General features: G+C 42.8%; 1 long non-coding RNA gene across 1 annotated transcript; it reads left to right on the top strand.

Annotated features, from left to right (window-relative positions):
* Positions 1 to 7712: 7712 nt before the first annotated feature.
* LOC134475905 (uncharacterized) lies at positions 7713 to 21589 on the top strand. Its single transcript, XR_010047231.1, has 4 exons — positions 7713 to 7823; positions 9947 to 10078; positions 10691 to 10804; positions 21489 to 21589. It is a non-coding gene; the product is annotated as an uncharacterized LOC134475905 (long non-coding RNA).
* Positions 21590 to 22838: the final 1249 nt, after the last annotated feature.

Genomic DNA, 22838 nt, shown 5'->3' with positions numbered 1-22838 from the left:
TCGAAGCTTGGGGTTTCGCACCACTCTTTGACTGAATGCCAGCTTCCACTACAAGCAATGTGCTTTTCTTGCAGCAGAAGAGGATCAGGAGGAGAAGCAGAGAAGCCTGCAGCCTCAGGGAGGCAGCCAGCCTGAGCCCGCAGCCAGGCTCTGCTCAGTAGAGGCACAGGAAGGGGCTCGGGTATGATTTACACGTCAGTGCCAGGCTATGCTAGCGAGCACCCTGGTAATCAGCGCTGCCATAAACCGGGAAAGGCGGGTTTAGAGAGCCAGGCAGTGGAAGCGCCGCTTCTGTGTGGAGTCTGAGGACTCTCCGACATTTTCCAGACTGGCTCCTCAAGTGTCACCGTGCTGCAAGTGGCAGCTGTGGCAGGAGTGTAGCCTTTCTGCAGGCCACTGGGCGTGCAGGGACTTTGGAGGAAGAAACAACCTGACTGGGAAACAAGCCCTGTGTGGACTGTTCTCACCTAGAGCCCCAGGCAGCCCCAGCACCCTCAGCCTCAGGCCCAGGGTCATCCTGAGAGCACACGCTCTGCTGGCCACCACCTTAGTCCACTCCTGCTACTGCCCCAGGGTACCTCGTCTGGGTGGTTCCCACTGGCAAACCCGGGCACTGGCCGATTTCGAGTCCTGCGGGGCTGCCTCTTGGCTTCCAGGATGGCGCCTTGCTATTGAGTCCTTCAGAGGGAAGGAACTCAGTTGTCCTCAGAGGGCAGAAGGGGCTAAAGGGCCAGGCAGCTCTCTGAGTGCCCACTTGTGAGATGGAGCCTTCCAGGTGAATCACTTTCCAAAGGCCCTGTTTTGGAGTTTCAGCTCCAGCATGAACTCTGGAAAGAAACACATCCAGAGTTTACCAGCCCTGGCCCACTCTCTGGAAGGCCTAAGGGTTTTCTCTGGACTTAGCCATGACTGTAAGCCCCAGCTAAGGACCTGCTCACTTGTCTCCTGGCCCAAGGAGCACCTCCTCCTCTGTGCCTTTTCCCCACTCCTTGGCTGTCCATTTAGGTCCTCAGGGCTAAGTATGATTCTGGAGTTTTACAAAAATTACAATCCTGCCGACTCTTTTGCCTAAATTCAGGTTCTGAACTTCATGAAACAGAAAGCAACTTTGGTCCCTTTCTGTCAGTGGAGATTTGGTAGAGCCTTAACACGGGGAGCTGCTCTGTCTCAAGTGCAGATGCTGTGGCCACTGCTGCCTGCACCACAGACTACCCCCTCCACCATGGCTACCTGGCCCTCTACCACGGACATCTTTCCCTCCACATGATCACCTCCCCCTCACTATGGCCACCACACCCTCCACATGGCCACCTCTCCCCCACGATGGCCAACACTCCTCCATCTGTCACCCTCCCCACCATGCCCACAAATGCCTCCACCATGACACCACCCCCTCTGCCATGAGGCCACTACCTCTGTCATGACACCACAACCTCCACCATGGCCATCACAAATGGCCTCCAACAATTTACACTTTAATACTTTATCAAGAGTCAGAGTTTAGGGACAGAGTACCCTTTCACGGCTGACCAGAGATGGCTCCCTTAGTCTCAGTAGTAAAAGGAGATATTTACAATTATTTTGTGCCAAGATTACCCCAGTGGAGAGCACAGGAGGAAATTTCCCATAGGAAAGTGGGAGGTTATTTGGCAAAGGTGGGTGTAAGGCAGATGAAGATGACAGGAATCTGCCACACCGGTGACCACTAAAGGAACAAATAGTGTGAGGTCTGTAAATGTTTCCAGTTTCACCTGGTTTTTCCTGTTTTCTTTTTCTTCAGTCATTGTCTCTTGCGTGTACCAGTCAGCACACAAACCACCCTGGATTAGCGGGGACCACCAGCCTACACCCCCAGTGTGGGGTCTGCTCCAGGGAAACGGGGCTGCTCCCATCCACCCTGGCTGTGCCAGCCGGGCGTGAGCTCTGGAGAGCAGAGCTCTTCCAAGGCTGAGAGACGTTAAGCCCCTCTGAATGGCCCAGCTGTGCCTAATCATCCACTTTTCATTTCCTCCTGTCCTCACGGCTCCCTTTCATTTGCTTTTGCTTTGCTTTGTGATTGGTTAGTTTTTCCCTGCTTCATTCCTCAGAGGGCTGGGCTTTCAGGTGGCAGACGTTTCTCTCAGCTTCCTGGCAGCCTGGAATTTGCTAGACCTGGCCTCAGTGCCCCTCCTTTGCATTCCAGGGAAACTAACCCAAGAGCTGGGGTGCAGTGTGGGACTGGTCCTCCTGCTGGGCAGCCTCTCCTAGCGCACCACAGAAGCACCAGAGGATCTGTTCTTCCTCCTCCCCCTCCTCCTCCTCCCCCTTCTCCTCCCCCTCCTCCTCCTCCTTCTCTTCCTTCTCTTCTTCCTCCTCCTCCTCCCCCTTCTCCTCCTCCTCCTTCTCTTCCTTCTCTTCCTCCTCCTCCTTCTTCTCTTCCTTCTCTTCCTCTTCCTTCTCTTCCCCCTCCTCCCCCCTCCTCCTCTCCTTCTCTTCCTCCTCCTCCTCCCCCTCCTCCTTCCCCTCCTCCTTCCCCTCCTTCTGTTCCTCCTCCTCCCCCCCTCCTCCCCCTCCCTTCCTCCCCCTCCTCCCCCTTCTCCCCCTCCTCCTCCCCCTCCTCCCCCTCCTCCCCCTCCTCCTCCCCCTCCTCCCCCTCCTCCTCCCCCCCTCCTCCCCCTCCTCCCCCTCCTCTCCTCCCCCTCCTCCCCCTCCTCCCCCTCTTCCCCCTCCTCCTCCTCCTCCTCCACCCTCAAGTATGGCTGTATTTGGGCCACAGCAGGTGACCCAGTGAGCACTCAGCAACTCCAGCCTCATTTCTCAGTCTGGATATAGCAAACCTTGCCAACCTATTATCCTCCAACAAGATGTCATTCAGCCGTCAAAAGAGATTTTTCCTCCGGAAAGCATCCTGTGAGAACAACACCCCTGAGTCCCCTTGAAGAGAAAACTCAACAGCAAAGTGCCATTGATTAGGAGAACTCAGAATAAAAAGTGAAGGGCGGAGAAGGCCCCGGAAAAGGCTGTTCTGAGAGCTCACCGGAAACCAGAGTTGGCTATATTGGGGATTATAAGAGAGCTCGCAAACATCACGAAGCCCTTAGAAGTTAAAGAAGGAAACTACCACAAATGCAGGGCTACCGTTTCCACATCTTCCGTACACCGGAGTATGTTAACATTATTTAATACCGATGCAGACAGCTTAAGAATAGCTGTAATCATTTAAAAGTGTAATCATTGTTATTATTTTGAACTACAAAAGGGATTTTAAAAAGTAATATCTCTGATGGTACAAAATATTTTACTTAAAATTCATAAGTTTTTCAGTTTGAGGCTGGGGATTTAGCTCAGGGGCAAAAGCACCTGCCTTGCAAGCGTGTGGTCATGAGTTCCATCTCTGGTACCTATGAAAAAAAAAGTTTCAGTTTAATGTCAGTTTTCTACTGCTAAATTCAAGTAAAGTTAATTTTAAAAATAGTGTATATGGCATATCTGTTTCATAGAAATGTATTTTAGTGGGTTCATCTGGCCTCTGATGTGTAATTATGCATAGGAAAAAGATATTTGGAGTGACATTATTATAACTTTCAAAATATTTATAATACTTTGATGATATCTTTCTGGGGGTTCAATCCAGAGAAGTTTTCTTACTTTCTTCCTTATAGGTTTGCCATCCCTTACATTCTTTTTTAAAATTTAATTTTAATTTTTAAAACAGGGGGTAAAACTAAACAGAACAAAGCAGATCAGAAGAAAACAATGCAAGCAACAGATTTCAAAACAAGACAACAGGAGATCTACAGTGGCTATCGTAATGTGTCTTTTTTTTCTTCTAAATGGTTGTCTATATCTTCACTCATAATGAATTCACACAAAACAAAATCCTTTACCTTCTTTATAGTAGACTCACAGTAGGAAAAGACAATCACTACTCTTACAAAAGACAAAACAAAACAAAAAAACAACCTAAAGAACAGGACTCTTAGACCTGGGACATAGCTCAGCAGCACAGCACCTGCCTGGCAAGCACAAGGTCCTGAGTTTGATTCCAAGCACAAAAAAAAAAAAGGAACAAAACTCAGTTAGTTGGAAGATCCTCTGCGGGAATGGATGATTTGACATGGATTCGTAGGTTGCCATACCTGATTACTACTCATGTTTACATAGGCTACTTAAATCTCTGAGTCCTGCTGATTCAGCTCAGACGCATTTCAATGTTTTATTTACAGGCTGATGGAGTCACAGATACTTCCGTATACCTGTGCGCACGTTTCAGTTGTTTCTGTCCCCTTTCTTCTGTACCTGTGTACACCTCGCCCCTTTCCTCCCTCTTGTTTACTTTCAGCTCAACTTGTTACTTTATTCATTGTCCTTTTAAAATTTCCTTAGCCAAAGCTCGTCCCCTTGTGTCTCTGACCCATTTGGAGAGGATTTTTGCACATGCTGAGGGCTGGGAAGATCCGCTTGCAGTCTCCCTCTGTGTGCATCAGGGTACCAGTGCCGTTGGCTAAAGAAGCCCTTTCGCCAGTGTTTTCAGCACCTTTGGAGAGAATCAGTCGGCTGTAGACTGATGTCTACATGGATTTATTCCTGTATCTCTAGTCTGTTCCCTGGGTGATGCAGACACTTTTTTTTAAGTGTAAAGATTTCCAGTTTGAAAGTTTATGCATATGTTATTGCATGGTTGTGTCACTGTTGAAATAAGATCTCCAGGATTTCTTATTCCTCATCTGCTGCACAGTGAATGATAAAGTTGGGGCAAAGGATGAAGAATGAACTCTGTGTTAAAGGCAAAGGAATCCATCATGTTCCGGATTGTCAGAGCAAAGCAAGAAGAGAACACGTGGTGAATTAATGATGCGAAGGAGGAGCTTCAGGGAAGGGCTCCCATCGGAGTGGCGACATGGGGCGGCAGGCTTAGCATCCTGACCGAAGGCTCTCTTTTTAGTGCCTCGACCACTGTCATTTGGGTTGGAGACAGTGACAGCCGCGTGCTTTAAGACTCTCTCTTGTTCCAGCTATTTTTCCCTGGGTGGCAATTTTTCTGCTCTCAGTCCAGGGACAGTGAGCCAAGAGCAAGTGGTTGTGGGAAGGCCTGTGAAAATCAGAGAGCCATACGCTGCTTTTCCTAATCCCTGGTCCCTACTAAGAAAAGCACTGGAGAAACCAACAGTGTCGTAAAAGCAGGCAGTTTTAAATTTTAACAGATCGGGCAAACTACGTTTTTCCAGAGTTATGCTAAGTGTATTCCGACCCCAACCCAGATATTGCCAACACCGAAGCTTTAATGTCTAAGTGGGAACCATAAATGTGTGCTCCAAAGTGAGGAATGGATGACCCAAGAGCCCTCTCTGTTTCTCCAGAAACCATGGAGAGCTTTGAGATTACCTGCCATTAAAAAGTCAGGAAATATCCAGGTATACACTTACTCATGGGTAACACATGGCCACATTGTGTGTGTTTTAATATAAATTATATTATGCTGCATATAGGCATATAAAGCCGTATCAAAAGGTCTGAAAATCTCACCTCACAGAAAAGGTGACCTTGGGAGAAAGGAAGGGACTCAGGTCAAACATGAAGAACAAAGGGACCTTAGCAAAAGGCACTGTAATGTTCTCCTTCTTTATTGTTCTCCCCTATGCTTCCTTTTGTTCTTTTTTAAGGGCAAATGTACTCATGTTTTAGTGTAGAGCTAGAAATTACTTTTTTTTTTGTACCAAGAACTCTACCTCTCCCTCCCTCTCCTGACAGGCGCTGTGCTGCTGAACTGTATCCCTAGTCTTAGGAATTACTTTTAAATATTTGGGAATAATTTTCTCCAGTCATAATCTTAATGGTTGCTTCAAATTGTTATCAGGTGGCTTCTTTAGAAATGGTTTGCCAGCTAACCCTGTTTCAGGTCATTTCTTCCTTTCTTTCTTTCTTTCTTTGAACAAAGAATTAGACAAGATGAGCTGAAAACAGTGCCAAATGTTTTATTTGCAAAATAAGGGGTGAAGGGATAAGGGACAACCTGGTCACTTGGACCAAACAATGAGGAAAATAGAAAAAGGCTAAAAATAAAAGTACATCCTGGTCTAGAAGACAGAGTGAGTCATGGCGAAGGACCTGGTTAGCAGGCTCCCGCCTTGTGTGTGTCCTTATGGACTATCCACATCATAGAAGCCACAAGAAGCTCCACATGCTGAGTCCTGGGTGCTGTCTGGGGTCTTGTAATTGACAAGTCCTGTGTGTTCCTCAGCCCGCTTTGCCATGCCCTCCTATCTCAAAATTGCTTCTTTGGGTGTTTGAAAAACTGATTTCTGCATAGCAGCTATGTTTAATAATGTAGCTGATTCCGTATGGTAACTGGGATGAATGGAAATGCCAGAGATACTATTTTTGGTTTGATGTTTTTATCTGAACAAATATTGTTTGCAGCTGAGAAGAGCAAGAATCATGCTTATGGCAAACAGTAGCAGTCGTTCAAGAAAATGTGGAATGAGTGAAATGGGATGGATGGGTGTGTGGGTGGGTGTTAGATGCATAGATGGTTAAGTCTGATAAGATAATCATTTGTTAGATTTAGGATGACTTGGAGCACAGATTATATAAATTTGGGGGGAAAATCAAAATTAAAACACATTCTCTTGGTCAACAGCTAGGCTGATAAAAGCAATGTATCTTGTCTTAAAAATCATCAAAATAAGAGTTTGGACAAAATAGTCTTAGCTTAATATTAATTTGAGGGTGAGATTTCTGTAGGGGTGCAACTAGGGGACAACAAACTTTGCTTCTTTTTCAAAGAAATGAGGAGGAAATATACAAATAAACAGTGAGATCATTTAGAAATGTAGCAGGACAATTACACACGTTACGGGGAGAATAATGGTAGACCATATTGCTGCCTAAAGAAGGGTTGTTACTCAGGATGGGCCAGCGGGAGGAGACAGAGGGTCACAGCGGCCACAATGGGGCGGGGGGGAGGGCTGCCATCCTCAACACAGCAATGGAACCCTGTGAAAGAAGCAAGAGCCTCATCTTCTCAGGGCTGCAGAGCTCTGCCACCTGACCAGTGGGCTATCTTTTCCTAAGTGCTCTCTCTCTTTCCTTCTCTCAACTCCTGTGACCCAGCTCAGGGTCACTGTCCTCTCCTCCCCACTGTAGGTTTAAAAATAATTTTGCAGCTTCCAATGTGGAGAAAAACAAAGGCTGAAAGAGAAGCATAACACTTCTATCCTATTTTTACACTCTCAGCTCACCCCATCCCAGCCCGTTAGGAGAAACAAAATAGAAGTTCCCCAAACCCTGTTTTCTCAGATTTCTTGAAAGCTTTCACCAGGCATCTTGCCTGAAAACATTTCTTGGTTTGTGCAACAAAGAATTTATAGGACCACGGTTTGCAAAGCTCTGTGTTGGTGAAACCCTGGGGCACATAGATTTCCAGAGCTACTAGGCTGATCACAAAGGGAACCGCTACAGATGAGTGCAAACTGCAGGGAAATGCACACAGCTATCTGAAGAGGGCAGACTGAGGATCTGGGTAGAAAGAAGAGAGAACTGAAGTCACACGCCCCCGCTCCCAGCTCCCCTTCCACGTGAGGCTGGCAGTGATTGACTTTGGATATGCCTCTCCGCTTAAAACACATGCTGTCAAACTTGTTTTTCTGCACCTTGAAAAATCCTGTCAAATGACATAAGCTATGCTGCCAAGAAAGCTCTGTTTTTAACTACTGGATCCTGTATGTTGGTTCTTTCTTTTTTAGAGCATTGGACTTCTTTGGCTGTTGACCAAATAGGATGTGGGGAAAAGGATGCTCTACTGGGTCATCCAATAATGGAAAGTGCCATTTGGTGACCACTAGGTAAGCCATGTGCCTGAAAATCCAGTGCCACTGGAGCCAGACAGGTGACACACGAGCAAAGCAAGCCAGAGGGGATGTTGGCGGTGAACCGTCTGCTTCACATCGAGGGGGGAACTGGTCCTCAGCTCCAGCAGGTGACCGATTTGCAGATCAGTAATCTGTGCATCTGTTTCAGGACCAACAATGATCTCACCCTTCGTAGTTCTGAGTTTTACAATGCTTTGAGTTCTGTTCAGTGGGTACCACTCATTCCAGGGGCAAAGCTGTGTTGTTTCCCATTTTGAGGATACTGTTTTTTTGTGATTTTCTTACTCCAAATGTGTATGAAGAGGCTACTTTCTAGTCTTTCTCAAAGATAATTTATCCAGAGATGGGCATTTAATTCTGGAAAAGCTAATCTTAGCGCCACCATTCTGGCCACATTGATTGGCCTGGGAACTGGGCATGTGACCCAAGTTATCCAATCAGCATCTTTTCTCATTTCTTTTTTTAATTGATTTTTTGGGAACAAAAACTTCTCTTATTGTCCAACTAGGAGGGGGTCAGCTAGGATTAACTGGCTGCCCTGATACTGCCCTTGTGAAAGAGCCACCTGAGTGAGGGCAGACGCCTCACCTCAGCTGTCTCAGAGAATGGCGTCCTTCCCACTGTTGTTTCGAGGATTAGTTTTATGAGAAAAGAAACTCCTCCTTTCGCCTCCCTCTTTTAGAGCTGAGCTTTTGTCTCCTAACTCAGGAAACCCTGACATATCTGGACTGACTGTGTGGGTTCCAACATCGCACATCGTTGTGAAGAAACCTGTGCACCACGTGGCCTCAGTGTGCACAGTGGAAACGTAGCAGGCCTGCTTGATATAGACATTGAAAGGATTAAAGAGTCCATGGTATAAGGCACACAGGACATAAGCCTGTCATCAAAGTGTGGGCAAGTGGCAAAATAGGTTAAAGCACTTCAGAGAGAGAGACAGACAGACAGACAGACAGACTGAGTCAGAGACCGACAGAGAGACTGAGAGTCAGAGACCTAAGAGCCACTCTGCCCAAAGACAATTTGAATCCTAAACAGAATAATAGTTCTTTGTAAGGAAGATGTTTCTCTTTCCTGCCCTAAGAGAATGAAAAAAGAATGTTATAAAATCAAATTAATGTTACATCAAGAAACTAGAAGACAAACTAGACGGGAGCTCTAGAACAAGTGGAATTCATTAATATTCTGATAGGGATGGAAAGCTGAAGACACGTGGAGTCATTATGAGACATTAAACACCCACTACAAGAGAAGTTTCTAATGGGTGAGCGCAGGTATAATTTTATGCTTGCATTTATAAGGAAATGCAGGAAATGACAGGTCTGTAATTTTGACTTCAGTTAGAGGAGGTAATGGAGGTGCGGCTCAGGCTGGGCGCTGCAGAGTGCTGGGAAAGTTATTACTTAATTAGGGGCTGCAAGCACAGATTCAAATGAGAGAAGAAGCCTCTTGCAAGCGCTAGGTTCCTTGGTGTCCCAAAGAAACGGAGGGGCAGCGGAGAAGTGGGCTGCCATGCTCTCCAAGTGGCTCTGCCCCAGCTCCCCCTTGGGGACACGCCAGGTCTGAGTCCAGGACATCTCCCTGCGAGCTGCGGGGGTCTCCCAAAGCTCTCCGTGTCCCTCCCCATAGAAAGGGGGCTTTCTTCAAGAACGGGAACAGGAGGAGCCATGAATCCTGCATTTTAGGCAATGAACTAAAAAAGGAAGAGATTAAATAAGCACAAGAAGATTGCAGCTTTGATAGAGAGAATGTAATAAAGAAACTAGCAGAGGATTTGGAGTTAGGGTGTGGTGGTGGAAACTTTCAGGAAGCCATGTGACAGCCACCAGGAGACTGCGTCAAAGTGGGAGAGAAAGGTCCATTTAGGGCTGATTTTGCACCCCCCTCCCCGCCACCTCCACAATACCACATTTTACTGTGAGTTATGCTCACACTGACAAGCTATCATGGACGGGTTTTGCCTTAAATCCCCTTTAAAGAGAAATGAGGATTTCTGGCAAATTCATGATGCCTGGAAAGACTGCTCTTTTAAAATGGCAAAAGAAACAGGTAGACCAGAAACTCCTGGCTACATCTGACATCACTGTTTTTTCTAGGATGGACTCAAAAGTAAATTGGAACTTTGACTTGGAGAATTCATGGAGAATCCTTGTTCTGAACACACTTACCTTGCTTCCTCTGAAGTCCTCTCTGGTGTCTTCAACTGTGCTGTCCTGGCTGTCTCAAAGGTCTGAATTCATTAAAAGCATTTTCTCTTTGTAGTTATTATCAGGGAAGACAAGAAGTCACAGAGCATCAGGTCTGGTGAACCAGGTGGAGGGAGGCACACATTCATGCTTTTACAAGCCTACCTTTCCGTCAGATGGCAGCATTCCCTGTAAAAACATGAACCAGAATTTCCAGTAGTACTTCAGAAATTGTCAGGAGCTATGGGATAAACCTGCTTGAAGCAAGTGGGTGTATTTTGTGGGGTTAAAGACAAAGTGTCTTGACTGCAATGGCTTTTTAAAATTTAAACATTTACCATTTATTTCAGTTACCACTTGTATATTCTGTGGGTCAATTCATATGGGTCCATAACAACTTGATCTGGCTGCAGACTTTGAAGTTTCATACTCAGGAATAATTCCAGGAGTATCCATTTACCTAGAAATCTCTCAGGCTTATCCTTCTTTATGGCAAAGTAGTACACCATTGTACAAAAAAACCCACATCTTCTTTAGTCATTTATCAGTTGATGGGGATTGGGGAAATTTCCAAGATTTAGCTATTACAAACTATCATGCTGTCAACTTGGGTGTGCATATATCGCCATAGTAAAATGCTTTAAATTCTTTCAGGAAGACACCAAGAAGAGAAGTTGCTGGGCTGACTGGAACCTGTAGTCCTAGTTTTTTGAGGAATCTCTGCACTGATTTCCACGGTTGTTGCATCAGTCTACACTCCCACCAAAAGTGAGGAAGGGTCCTTTTTCCCCACAGCCCCACTAACATTTATTACTGGTTGATTTCTTGTTAATAATCATTCTTTCTGGGGTGAGATGGAATCTCAGTGTTGTTTTAATTTGTATTTCTTGAATAACCAATGATGTTGGTTTTTCATATGTTTGTTTGCCATTCCTATTTCTTCATCTGAGAAGTGTGTATTCATTTCAGATGTCCATTTTTGAATTGGGTCTTTAAATTCGGGGGTTCTGATTCTTGTGGAGTCCTTTATGTATTCTAGACAGTAGACCTTTGCCTGAGGAGCAGCTTATAAAACTTTTCTCCCCACACTGCGTTGTCTCTTCACTCTGTTGGTGATTTCTCTTGCTGTGTAAAACCTTTTTAATAAAATGAGACCTCAGTTGTTGGTTCTTTGTGATAGTTTCTATGTGACTTGGGTCTTGTTCATAAAGACTTTGCCCACACCAGTGTCTTCAAGAGTTCTATGTATTTTATCTTCTAGCAGATTTAGTGTTTCTGTTTTAATATTCAGATCTTTGGTCCATTTGAATTTTACTTTAGTGCACATTGAAAGATTTAATCTTTGGCATGTGGAAAGCCAGTTTTTCCAGTATCGTTTATTAAAGAGGTTATCTTTCTTCCAGTGAAGGTATTTGGTCCCTTTATCAAAAACAAGGTGCTTAAGTATGTCTGAAGTTGTTTCTGCATCTTCTAGTCTGTTCCACTGATCTTTGGGTCTGCTTTTCACCAGTACTGTGTGATTTTTATCACAGCAGTTTTGTAGTATAATTTCAAGTCAGGGATTGTGATGCCCTGCCCTTGCCTTTGTTGCCTAGAATTGCCTCTAGGTTTCTTCTGGTTCCAGATGAATTTTAGATTGTTTGCTCTAATTCTTTGAGATATGCTGTTGGAATTTTGATCAAGATTACATTAAATCTGTATAGCAATTTTGGAAGTATGGCTGTTTTCACTATGCTATAGGTTCTTTCTATTCAAGAACAAGGGATATCTTTCCAGTTTATGATACCCCTTTCAATTTCCTTTTTCAGAGTATTGTAGTTTTCAGTGTAGAGGGCTTTTTACCTTTGTTAGATTGAGTTCTACGTATTTCATTTGTTCTTTTTGGAACTTATTATGAAAGTTGTTTCCCTGATTTCTCTTTCAGTGAATTTGTTATTTTTGTAGGGAAAGTTACTGATTTTTGAGTGTTGACTTTGTATCCAGCTATACTAGTGAATTGGTTATTAAATCTAGAAGTCTTTTGGTGTAGTTTTTGGAGCCTTCTGTGTAAAATAACATGTTCACAAATAATGATAATTTAACCTCTTCCTTTCCTATCATTATTCCTTTTATTTCTTTCTCTTGTCTGATTGCCTGGCTAATTTTTCCAGCACTATATTGAATAAGAGTGGTGACAGTGGACATCCTGATCTTGTTTCTGATTTTAGAGCAAAAATTTTCAGTTTTTGTCCACTTAGTATGATGTTAGCTGTTGGTTTGTCATAGATTTTTTTTTATTTAAGGAGAAAAAGAAAAAAACAGAAAAAGGGTACAAGTAATACAAAATTTAAAAAATAAACAGTAAAAAATCACTGGTTAATAGATTACATATTCTCATCTTAGAAATAGTTGTTCAAGTTACAAAATTAAAGCATATAAAGTGGACTTTCAAACAGTGAGAGTGCAAACATTTTAGTTCAATGATCCAAAAAAACTCAATAATATGGTTATCTATCATACACTTAAACATATATGCAGTTATAACCTTTAGAGCACTTTCTTTTCTTTTCTTTTGTACAATGACAATTACACATTTTGGGTTTTATTACTTCCACAGTTCTTATTACTTTTTTTGAAAAGAGTAAAACCAAATGCAGCATATCAGAACAGAGTCAGTCAAATCAAAAGGATGGACATAATAGGTAATGTAAAAACAAAATACAAAGTGATCAACAATGGTTACCATACTGCCTCTTGCTATTTTAAGAAGAATTGCCTATATCATCAGTTATAATAAAATTGAACAAAACAGTAAAGAATAAAACCAAAACATTGGAGACATTACAGGACTTTAAAAGAAGATAATAGTCAACCAGAATGGGCGTCATAATGAATCTTATTGTCTTCACAGTTGTTGCCTATTCTTTCGAACTTGGTACTATCAAGCAAAGCAGAAAAAGGGAAAATCAGTCAAAACAAGATGGTGAGGGCAATACAGGATTTCAAATCAAGTTAATAAGAAATCAACATAGGTTACTATAATGTATCCTGCTATTTTTTATTTCTTTTTCCCTTAATTAAGAAGATAAAAATAAAAAAGTAAGTAATTTTTAAAAAGGGGGAATTGAGATAAAAGAGGGCATAACAACAGAACAGCGCAGGTCAAAACATAACCATTTAAGCAAAATAGTGTTTCACCACAAGACATCCCGACATAAAAATAGTTACCATAGTGTCTCTTTCCTTGAAATCTTTGAGTATAACTTTGTATACTGTAGCACCAAACATATCAAGACACCATAAAACCATTCAAGAGAATGACATTATTACAGGGTATTTAGAACCAATTAGCAGAAAATGAACAATGGTTTCTGTATAATCTCCTTGTCTATAAAAGTTTTTGCTTATATTATCCTATATAATAAAATCAAATAAGATACAACCTTTTAAGACTGATGGAGACAGAAGAATACAAGTTTGATGGGACTTCAAAACAAGATGATAATAAATCAGCGCTAGCTATTATGATGTCTTGTTTTCTCCAAAATAGCTGTTCCTACCATTCAATCTTCTCTGCCTCATTTCTGTTGAGCTCTTTTTCTGTCGTTTGTTGTCAGTTTGTCTTCTTCATTTTGCTTTCTGCTCCATTCATTGAGGCCTCTCTGCCACTATTTCTGGAATCTTGGTATTTTCCTTTTTTAGAATATCCTGCAGTATTCTCTGTAGAGTTGAATTGGTGGTTGCAAATTTCCCTAGTTCCTCTTTATCCTGGAAGCACCTTGTTTTTCCATCAATTTCTAGGGACAGTTGTGCAGGATATATCAATCTTGGCTGGAGGTTATTATCTTTCAAAGCTTGAATTATTTCCCCCCACACTCTTCGTGATTTGATGGTTTATGCCGAGAAGTCTGCTGTAATTCTGATGGGTGTTCCCTTGTAAGTGATCTGTTTCTTGTCTCTGATGGCTTTTAATATTCCGTTCTTATATTGGATTTCTGGAATTTTGATTATTATGTGCCTAGGTGTAGCTCTGTTTGGGTTGTAGGTGGCTGGGGTCCTGTATGCCTCATACATCTGAGTATCTTTACCATTTGCTAAATTAGGGAAATTCTCTTAGATTACTTCTGTGAACAGCTTTTGTAGTCCATTTGTTTGTGTCCCTACTTTTTATTTTATGTTCTTAATTCTTAAGTTATAGATCCTCTTATCATCTTCTAGCCTTGTATTATTGCTGTTTGTTTTTTTTGTTATTTTTAAGAAGTTTTTCATTTCATGCTCCCATATTACAAATCTGCCCTCCAGTTCAGATAATCTATCCTTAGTTTCTTTTAAGCTGTTATGCCAGTTTTTGATAGAGTTTTTAGTTTCCTGGTAATCTCTTTGAACTTGCTTCACGTATTCTATGTTTTCTCTATTTTCTCCATCAAACAATTCTCCCCTTTTTTTTCTGTTCTTCCATTCCACCATCTGTTTTTTCTTGGGTGGTGCTTAGCATTTCTCTAACTATTCTACTTATATCTTGCCTTACTTCATTAAATACTTCACTTTTGAACTCGTCTATGAGGCTCCGGAGATATTGCTTTATGTCTATTGGTGCTGTGTCTGATATTGCATGTTTCTCAGGATTGGAGGCTGAGGACCCTTTCTTGTTGCTCCCTCTTCCCATATTTTTTGTTCCTTTTATACAAGCGTATATGAGGAGGCCCAGTTTCTTTCTTTATGGGTTACAGTTTGTTTGAATTGAGCTGGCTAGGTGTTCCCACCCACTGCAGTGTACTAGGGAGACACAGATCTGGGCAGCCTATGCTGGGCCCGCCCCTCCAGGTCAACCTACCAAAGGCTTCACAGCTAGGGTGCACCTCCAGGCACTGGGACCTGGTTTGGGCTAGCTTACTGGGTCTTACTCAGTGGCTTTACCCAAGCCAGGCACTCCCCACCAATCCCACTTGAGAGGGGAATATGTGACTGAAGTCACTGCAGCGTCCTGTTCAGGCTAGTCTGCCTGGTCCCAGTGTGTCCTTTGCTAAAGCCTCCTACTCTATGGAAGGGTCCCTGGTCTGCTCACTCACCGCAGGTCGATGCAGGGCTCCTGGCCAGTCTCACTCTCAACTCCATTCACCGCTTCCCACTCTCAGAGCTTTTATATCTCTCTCCTTGCCCTGCTGATTGGGTCGCAGCAGCCGCTGCAGGGAATTCAAATCGCGGCTTCCAGTGGCGCGGGCTCCTGCTTCCATACTGAGACCTTATCTGTTCCTGTTATATCACCAGGATTGCGCTTCCAGTTGGTTTCTCTTAGTTTAGTTCGTTCCTGGGTTGGTAAAGTATATCTCCCCTTGCTTAGGACTTCTCACCCAGCACCATTCCTGGATTTTAAGTGTGGTTTCTCAGAGAGCCTCTGAAGCTGCTGCTATCTATCCACCAGTGTGTTCTCCCAGAAGTGTCATAGATTTTTTTTTTAAAGTCATGAATAGGGGGCTGGGGATTTAGCTCAGCAGCATAAGTGCCTGCCTGGCAAGTGTAAGGTTGTAAGTTCAATCCTCAGTACTAAGAAAAAAAAAATCATGAATAGGTGCTGGACTTTGTCAAATGCTTTTTCTATGTCTATTGAAGTGATCATACAGTTTTTGTCTTTGGCTCTGTTAATATGATGTATTATATTTGTTGATTTGTATATGTTGAACCACCCTGCTTCCCTGGAATGAAACACACTTGGTCAGGGTGTATAACCTTCTTGATGATTTGCTGCATTCTGTTTGCCAGTATCTTATTGCGGACTTTTGCATCAATGTTCATTAGGGAGATTGACCTGTAATTCTCTTTCTTAGTTGAGTCCTTCTCTGGTTTTGGTATCAGAGCAATGCTTGAACCCAGGAATAAGCTTGAGACTATTGCTTCCTTTTCAATTTCATTAAAGAGTTTGAGAAGTAACAGTAATTGTTCTTCTCTAAATTGTAGAGTTCAGCAGTGAATTCATCAAGGGCTGGGCTTTTCTTCTCTTCTCTTTTCTGTTTTTTTTTTTTGTTTTGTTTTGTTTTGTTTTGTTTTGTTTGTGGTACCGGGGATTGAACTCATGACCTTGCACTTGCCAGGCAGGCGCTTATGCTGCTGAGCTAATCCTCAGCCCAAGCGGCTGGGCTTTCCTTTGTTGGTAGGTTTTTAGTTACATCTTCAATTTCATTGACAGGTACTATTGGTTTATTTAGAAATTTTATATCTTCTTCATTCAGCTTTGGTAATTCATGTGTATCAGGAAATTTGTTCATTTCTTCTATGTCTTTTATCTCAGTATAGAGTACAAGTTCTTCAAGTAGTTATAGATTATCTTCTGGATTTCTATAGATCTGTTGTGATTTTACCCTTTTCACTCCTAATTGTGTGGATTTGAGTCTTTTCTTTCCTTTTTGATAAGATCAGCTAAGGACTTATCAATTTTATATAATCTTTCAAAGAAGCAATTTTTAGATTCATTGATTCTTTGCATTGTTTTCTTACTCTCCATTGCATTGGCTTCTGCTCTAATCTTAATATTCTCCTCCCTCTGTCGAGCTTTGAGCTCGACTTTCTATTTTTTTCTCTAGAAGCTTGAGGTTTAACATTAAATTGTTTATTCAAGCTCGCTTTCTTTTCTTGATATGCATATTCTCCACTATAAACTTCCCTCATAGGGATGCTTTCATTGTGTCCCATAAGTACTGATACATTGTACTGACATTATCATTTAATTTTAGAAACTGTCTAGTTTCTTCTTTAGTTTCATCTGTGACACACTGGTTGTTAAGATGTTACCTAATTTCTATATTTTTATGAAGTTCTTGTGGTTTCTTTTGCCATTTGATTTTCAATTTCATTGCATTATTGTCTGATAATATGCAGAGAGTAACTTCAGTTCCTTTGAATTTACTTAAGTATGTTCTGTGAGCTGTATGCGGTCTCTTTTGGGGAATACCGTACCTGCAGCTGAGAAGAATGTGTATTCTGATGATGTGGGGTACACTCTGTAGACAGACAAGTCTGTTTGTTCAAAAGTTTGTTCAGTCCTAATATTTCACTGCTGATCTTTGTCTAGTCGATCCATTTATGACAGTGAGGTTTTGAGGCCCCCATTATAATTGTATTAGTGCTTATTTGATTTTTTATGCATATTAACATTTATCTTATATAGTTTGATGTACTGGTATTTGGTGCGTATATATTTATGATCTTTATTTCTTCCTCTTGTATTGTTCCCTTTACAAGGATATAGTGACCTTCTTTGTCTCTAAATCAGTCTTAGCTGGAATTCACATTGTCTGAAAATAGAATAGCTTCCTCTGCTTTCTTTGGGGAGAAGCAGACTCTGGGTACCCATGCAGTGTTGTTTTCTACCCTTTGACTTTAAGTTTATGAGTTTCTTTTTTGAGTTAAATGGGTTTCCTTTATGCAGCATGTTGTTGAGTCTTGCTTCTTGATTTGTTCTGCCAGTCTGTTTCTCTTAATTGGTGACTCAAGAGCATTGACATTGATGTTATAATTTACATGTATTGATTTATTCTTGCATGTTATTTTCCTGTTGTTGGCTCCTTTTACCCCCTCTTTTTAATTGTTTGCTCTGTCTGGTGGATTCATTCTTTTGGGGTTCATGGGGATTTGATTCTAGCTGTCTCATTTTAGAATGCCCTTCAGGACATTTTGGAGTGCTCATGAATTTTCTTAAGTATTCTTTGTTGTGGAGGTATATTATTTTTCCATCAATTTTGTTTTTTTCAATTTTTTTTTTGTCTTTTTTCCTTTTTGTCGGTACCGAGGATCGAACTCACGACTGCCTGCTTGCAAGGCAGGCACTTATGTCGCTGAGCTAAATCCCCAGCCCCTCTCCATCAGTTTTGAAAGATGGTCTGCAGGGTGCATCAATCTGGATTGCAGGTTGTTTTCTTTTAGGGCTCCTTGAATTAAGGGTTTGATTTGAGGAGTTTGACATGGTTCTAATGGGCTTTCCTATATAGGGGATTTTTTCTTTTTCTGTCACAGTTTTTAATATTCTGTTCTTGTGCTGAATTTCTGGAATCTTGACGATTATATGCCTTGCAGTAGATTTTTGCTGATTATGGCTAATTGGAGTTTTATATGTCTCACTGATCTGTATGTCAAATTCTTTTTTTCCTGACAGGGAACTTTGCTGCCATGACTTCTGTTAATAGATTTTTTATATCACTTGTGCTATCTCCTGCTTTTTTCTTTGATTGCAGTCAATCTTCTGATATTCTTCTTTCCATCATCTAGCATGGCTGAGTTGATTTCTCATGGTCCCTGGCTATTTTTAAGAAATCTTTTTTGTATATCTGAGCTTCTGTTCTCACACTGGCTCGTTCTGCTGCATGTACTTCAATGGGATTTTTAATGTCTTAGATATCTGTTTAAATCTGTTTTATGAATTCTATTTCTTTCCTATGTTGGGCATCATAATATCCATCATTTTTCTAAGCTCTGTCTTTTCAAACTATCCCACCTCATTTTCCCCTAGCTTTGATTTTCTTGAGCTGGACTGCTGGAACTGCATCTTGTTTAAATGTCTTCTCATTTCATGTTTTTTTTTTTAAGTTTAGTTCCTGGGTTGATGCTTGGATGAGTAGCTTCACTGCTAGTATTTAAAACCTGTAAGAAATGACTACACCTCAGATTTACATGTTGGATAATGGATCTGCTGCAAAATCCTACCTCTTCAATTTGTTGGGTCTGAGAAGTTGCTACCTGCTTGGCCTGGTTCTTTGGCACTAGCCTATAGCATTGTTCATGACCCTTAGGCAATCTCAGTTGGTAAACCAGGAAGAACAACTGGTTAGAACAATTACATCACTTGGTTAAGATGACACCATCAGTAATCATGATAGCATCAATATCAACCAGCTTAGGAAACGACAAACTGAGGCAAACTGGGAAATCAGTATAGAAGACAAGAGGGGAAGAGAGAAGGAAGAAATAAAAAGAACAGAACAACAACAGCAAAAATCTAGAAACCATATTCACACTCATAGAAAAGCAAGAACAATGAAGAAAAGCAAAAGAAATGAGAGAGAAAGATAATGAAGTAAAGAATAAGAAAAGAAAAGAAAAAAGGTCCATTTCAAGGTGTGTCTCTGCTGCCGCTAGCAGACAGTGGGAGCAGACAGGGTGCAGACCCCTATCAGCCAATCCAGGGCCCCAGAAGCAGCCCCGCAGTGGGGCTGAGGAGGACCCCAACAAGCCTGCACTCCTATTCCAGTGGAGTTCGGGCTGGCCTGGGCTGTGAGGCCAGAACCAGAGCCCGGCCCATTGTGGGCCTGAATTCAGCTGGGAGTCACTAGGTAGTGCCAGCTGTCACTCTGAGTCCCAAACTCAGTTGGCCTCTTTTCAAGATGGTCCCTAGCCCATTGCTCTCTCCTGTAGGATTTCTAAAGGGGAGCTCTCTGCCCACTGCAGTCCACTGTGTCCGCCAGTCCACTTCACCATATGCTTCTGCATGGAGGCCTCTGGAGTCACTAGCAGTCACAGAGTGCCTGCAGTTCCAAGCCTCCCCTCCCGTATAGTGCATCTGGGCTCAGGGAGAAAGTGCTGCGTGGCTCTTTGCTCTTTCTGTGGGCTTCAGTTCTCACGTCAGATCCTTCCTGGTTCTGGGACCCACTGCCATCCTTCTTCTTTTCCTCATGTTGCTGTATTCCAGGGCTGTATTCCAAATCTCGGAGGCTTTCTCTGCTACTCCTTACGCCACCACCTCCCCAGAAGTCCCGTGTATCCTAAATCAGAGGACAGTCATGTCTCCTTTTTAGTGTCTGAATGCTGGAACCTTTGCATAGCTGTCCACTTAATCTTCAGGTGACACCCACAGGAAGGGACCTGGTGTAGAGAAGCAGAATTACTTGAACCAGACCACATGGATTTCTTTCCTAACTCCAGTTCTGATTTTGGTATGTTGTCAAGTCACTGCCCCCCATTTAGCCATTTCCTTGGTGTAAACCTAAGAGAAATAAAGGGTGGCACACCTCATGTGGTTCTGCTTTAGGATTCTATAAGATAATTGTTGTCTGTGGTAGGAAGAGAAGCTGTGTGTGTGTGACACAGGTAGAAAGGTATTTGGGGAAAGCAAGTTTAACAGTGAATGAAAGGTGGACCAAGAAGGCCAGGCAGAGTGAGCTGAGACCCAGGACTTTATCAGCTGGAGCTGGGCGCTCAGAGGTCCAGAGAGGAGTGAGGAGCTTAAGAAGCAACAGGACTGGGAAACAGCCAGTGGGGGCAGAGTCTGTGTGGATCACATGTGGGCTTATACCAATCTCTGCTTCGAGACTTAGTCTTCGAAACCAAATATTTGATTCACATCCCTGAAGTTTTCCCAGACCAGTTCCACCCAGGTTTCTAGACAGGCTAAGCTTCCCTCAGAAACCCTAGTGCTCAAAGTCAGAAGAATAAACTCTAAAATTCACATTAAGCCCCCAAATGTATTTCCTACCTATCTGTCCAGACCTGTTTCTCACTTACTTACCATAAGGGCTAAATGCTTTGTCATTTCCAGACTGTTCTGGGACCTTTTTGCACTGTCTATTCTTTCTGGACACACTTCAGCTCCCCCACTTCTGGGGAAAATGTCCTCATCTGTCAAGGTAGGTGGCACCATCTCCGACTCCACAACTGTGCCCATCAGGCCTCGAAGGGTTTTCAACAGCCTGTAATGATGGAGATCCAAGATGGGAGAGATAGAAATAATCAACTCAAAATCCAAAAAACACAAAATCAAAATAAAATTTTTTTGAAAGTGAAAAATATTTCTGACAGCAGAATATTGTATTTATCAGGGGAACAAGATACATTTTCATATGATTCCTGGGTGGGCTATTTAAACAAAAGAGGGGTCTCGGGCCTGGCCATGTGTCGAGGGAGACTTGTGCTGAGGTCTGGGGGCCTCCCTCTTTGCTCCTCTGCGTTGGGGCTGTGAATGTCACACCGCCAGTCTTTCTGTGCTCCGTGTCACTATGCCCACCGTTGTCCCTCTGCTGGACAGCAGGCTTCCCGAAGGCAGACTGCTGTCGAGTGAAGGATCCCAACTTGCAGCCCGGGGGACCAACACAGGTTTTCACATCAGATTGTACCAAATGCCCAGGTTTCTGGCTCGTTAACAGTGCAGATGATTTGTCTATACCAAGGCCTATCCCCGTGCATGGGTGAGAGATGGGTGACCCAGGCAGGTGGTGCATGCTGAGCCTTCCAGTGCCCACCTCTGCCATTTGTTTCAGCCTCCTGGCGACTTCAGGCTCTGAGCTGGTGAGGACCCTCCTCTCTCACACCCCCTCCCATCTGATGTCTAGCAGTGTCTTGCAAAGTGCAGGGACTTAACAGGAATTTGTTGAATAAATAAATGATTACAGGGTTAGAGACTGATGTTCCCACAATTCACTAGTATAATCAAAGCTGTGCAAAGGAAACTTAGCTGTTTACTAACCTAACGACACTGTTTTCTCTTTTGCAGCTGGCTGAGGGGAAGAACCCAGTGACAAGCTACATGGGGTACAACTGAATCATCTTATGAAAATGATCACAGCAGTCATAAATTACATCTGTATGATGGATCGCCAGCATTACCAAATTTCTTTTGTCAAATTTGTAGGCAAATTATTGTCTTAACTCCAAAATGATATGCCCAAAGATTTGTTAATGTGAGAGTGTCAGACGCAGTGGAAATGTGTGATGCTACATGAAAGCAAGATGACAATGAACCATCACGTGCTTCCACTTTCCTTCCATCAAAGAAAATTAGTCTGCTCAAAAACTGATAAAAGAAAAATACCCTTTACAAAACAAGGCAATGCCAGAGAAGTCTGAGAACTGTTGCTTAGAGATTTAAAAGCTGTCATTTTGAACCCTGACATTTTGAATTCACTTCTGAGAGCAAGCTACAAAGGTCAGGTTGGAGAAATATATTCAAAAGTGTGCTATTTCACAGCTTCGAATGCGGATTTTAAGGTGATGCTTTCAGCAAAACAGTCTGTGGCTATAGACACGAGGATCACAATTGTCCGGTTAGAGTATGAGCAACAGGAGGGTTGGGCTCCCTCTCAAGCCTCTTTGTTCTCTTCCCACCACAGTGCATGGTACACAACCGATGTCTGAGTATTTATGGCCACTTGCTTCACAAACTCACTTATTTTCTTTAAAATACACACAATTCATTTGCCCTGTGGGCAGGAAACCTTCACACAACCCTGTTCGTAAGGGTTTCAAGCTCTAAAACCTGTGAAGCTCACAGAAAAGTGCACAGAGATAAAAGAAGAAAACCTGTCATTAACAATTTGTGCAGGGAGGAAACTTTAGTTGGGGAAAACCCAGTGCCCATGCTGTGGGGCAGTCTCTACACAATGCCCTCAGGTCCTACCGCCCAGTAATGGGAGGTGACCTTAGTTCTGGTCTCATCGCATCCAATCAAATGTGAGTGTTCAGCATCAGAGTTACGCTTGGCCTGTGGGTTACTCAGATGGAGGAAACAGTAACTGCGAATGCAGTAAATCATTGCTGAATTATTTATCAATCAAACTTAGACCCAGTAGTATCCTTTCAGCATGATGTGTGTTTCTGCTTCTTGGCCAAATAGTCACTGAGGCCAGAGTCACAAGGCCTGTGCAGGGGGACAGCAGCAGGTCAGACTGTCCTCAAGACATTTCTTCCCATCCACCACCTCAGTCTCCATGGAGGAGAAAACTTCCATACTTTTGACCTGGGCCATGTGACTGTGGCCCTGACACTCTTAGCTAGGGCTATAAGCGAGCCCTTAGATGTGCTTGAGGGACCAGTAAAGCCTGTGACTCCTGCCCTTAGCATGAGA

The sequence above is a fragment of the Cavia porcellus genome, unplaced genomic scaffold (genome assembly GCF_034190915.1).
Source record: "Cavia porcellus strain 051 isolate PalLab524CR breed Dunkin Hartley unplaced genomic scaffold, mCavPor4.1 scaffold_5, whole genome shotgun sequence".
NCBI classification, from domain to species: Eukaryota; Metazoa; Chordata; class Mammalia; order Rodentia; family Caviidae; genus Cavia; species Cavia porcellus.
Note: the sequence above shows the minus strand (reverse complement) of the source record. Positions and strands in the feature narration are given on the sequence as shown.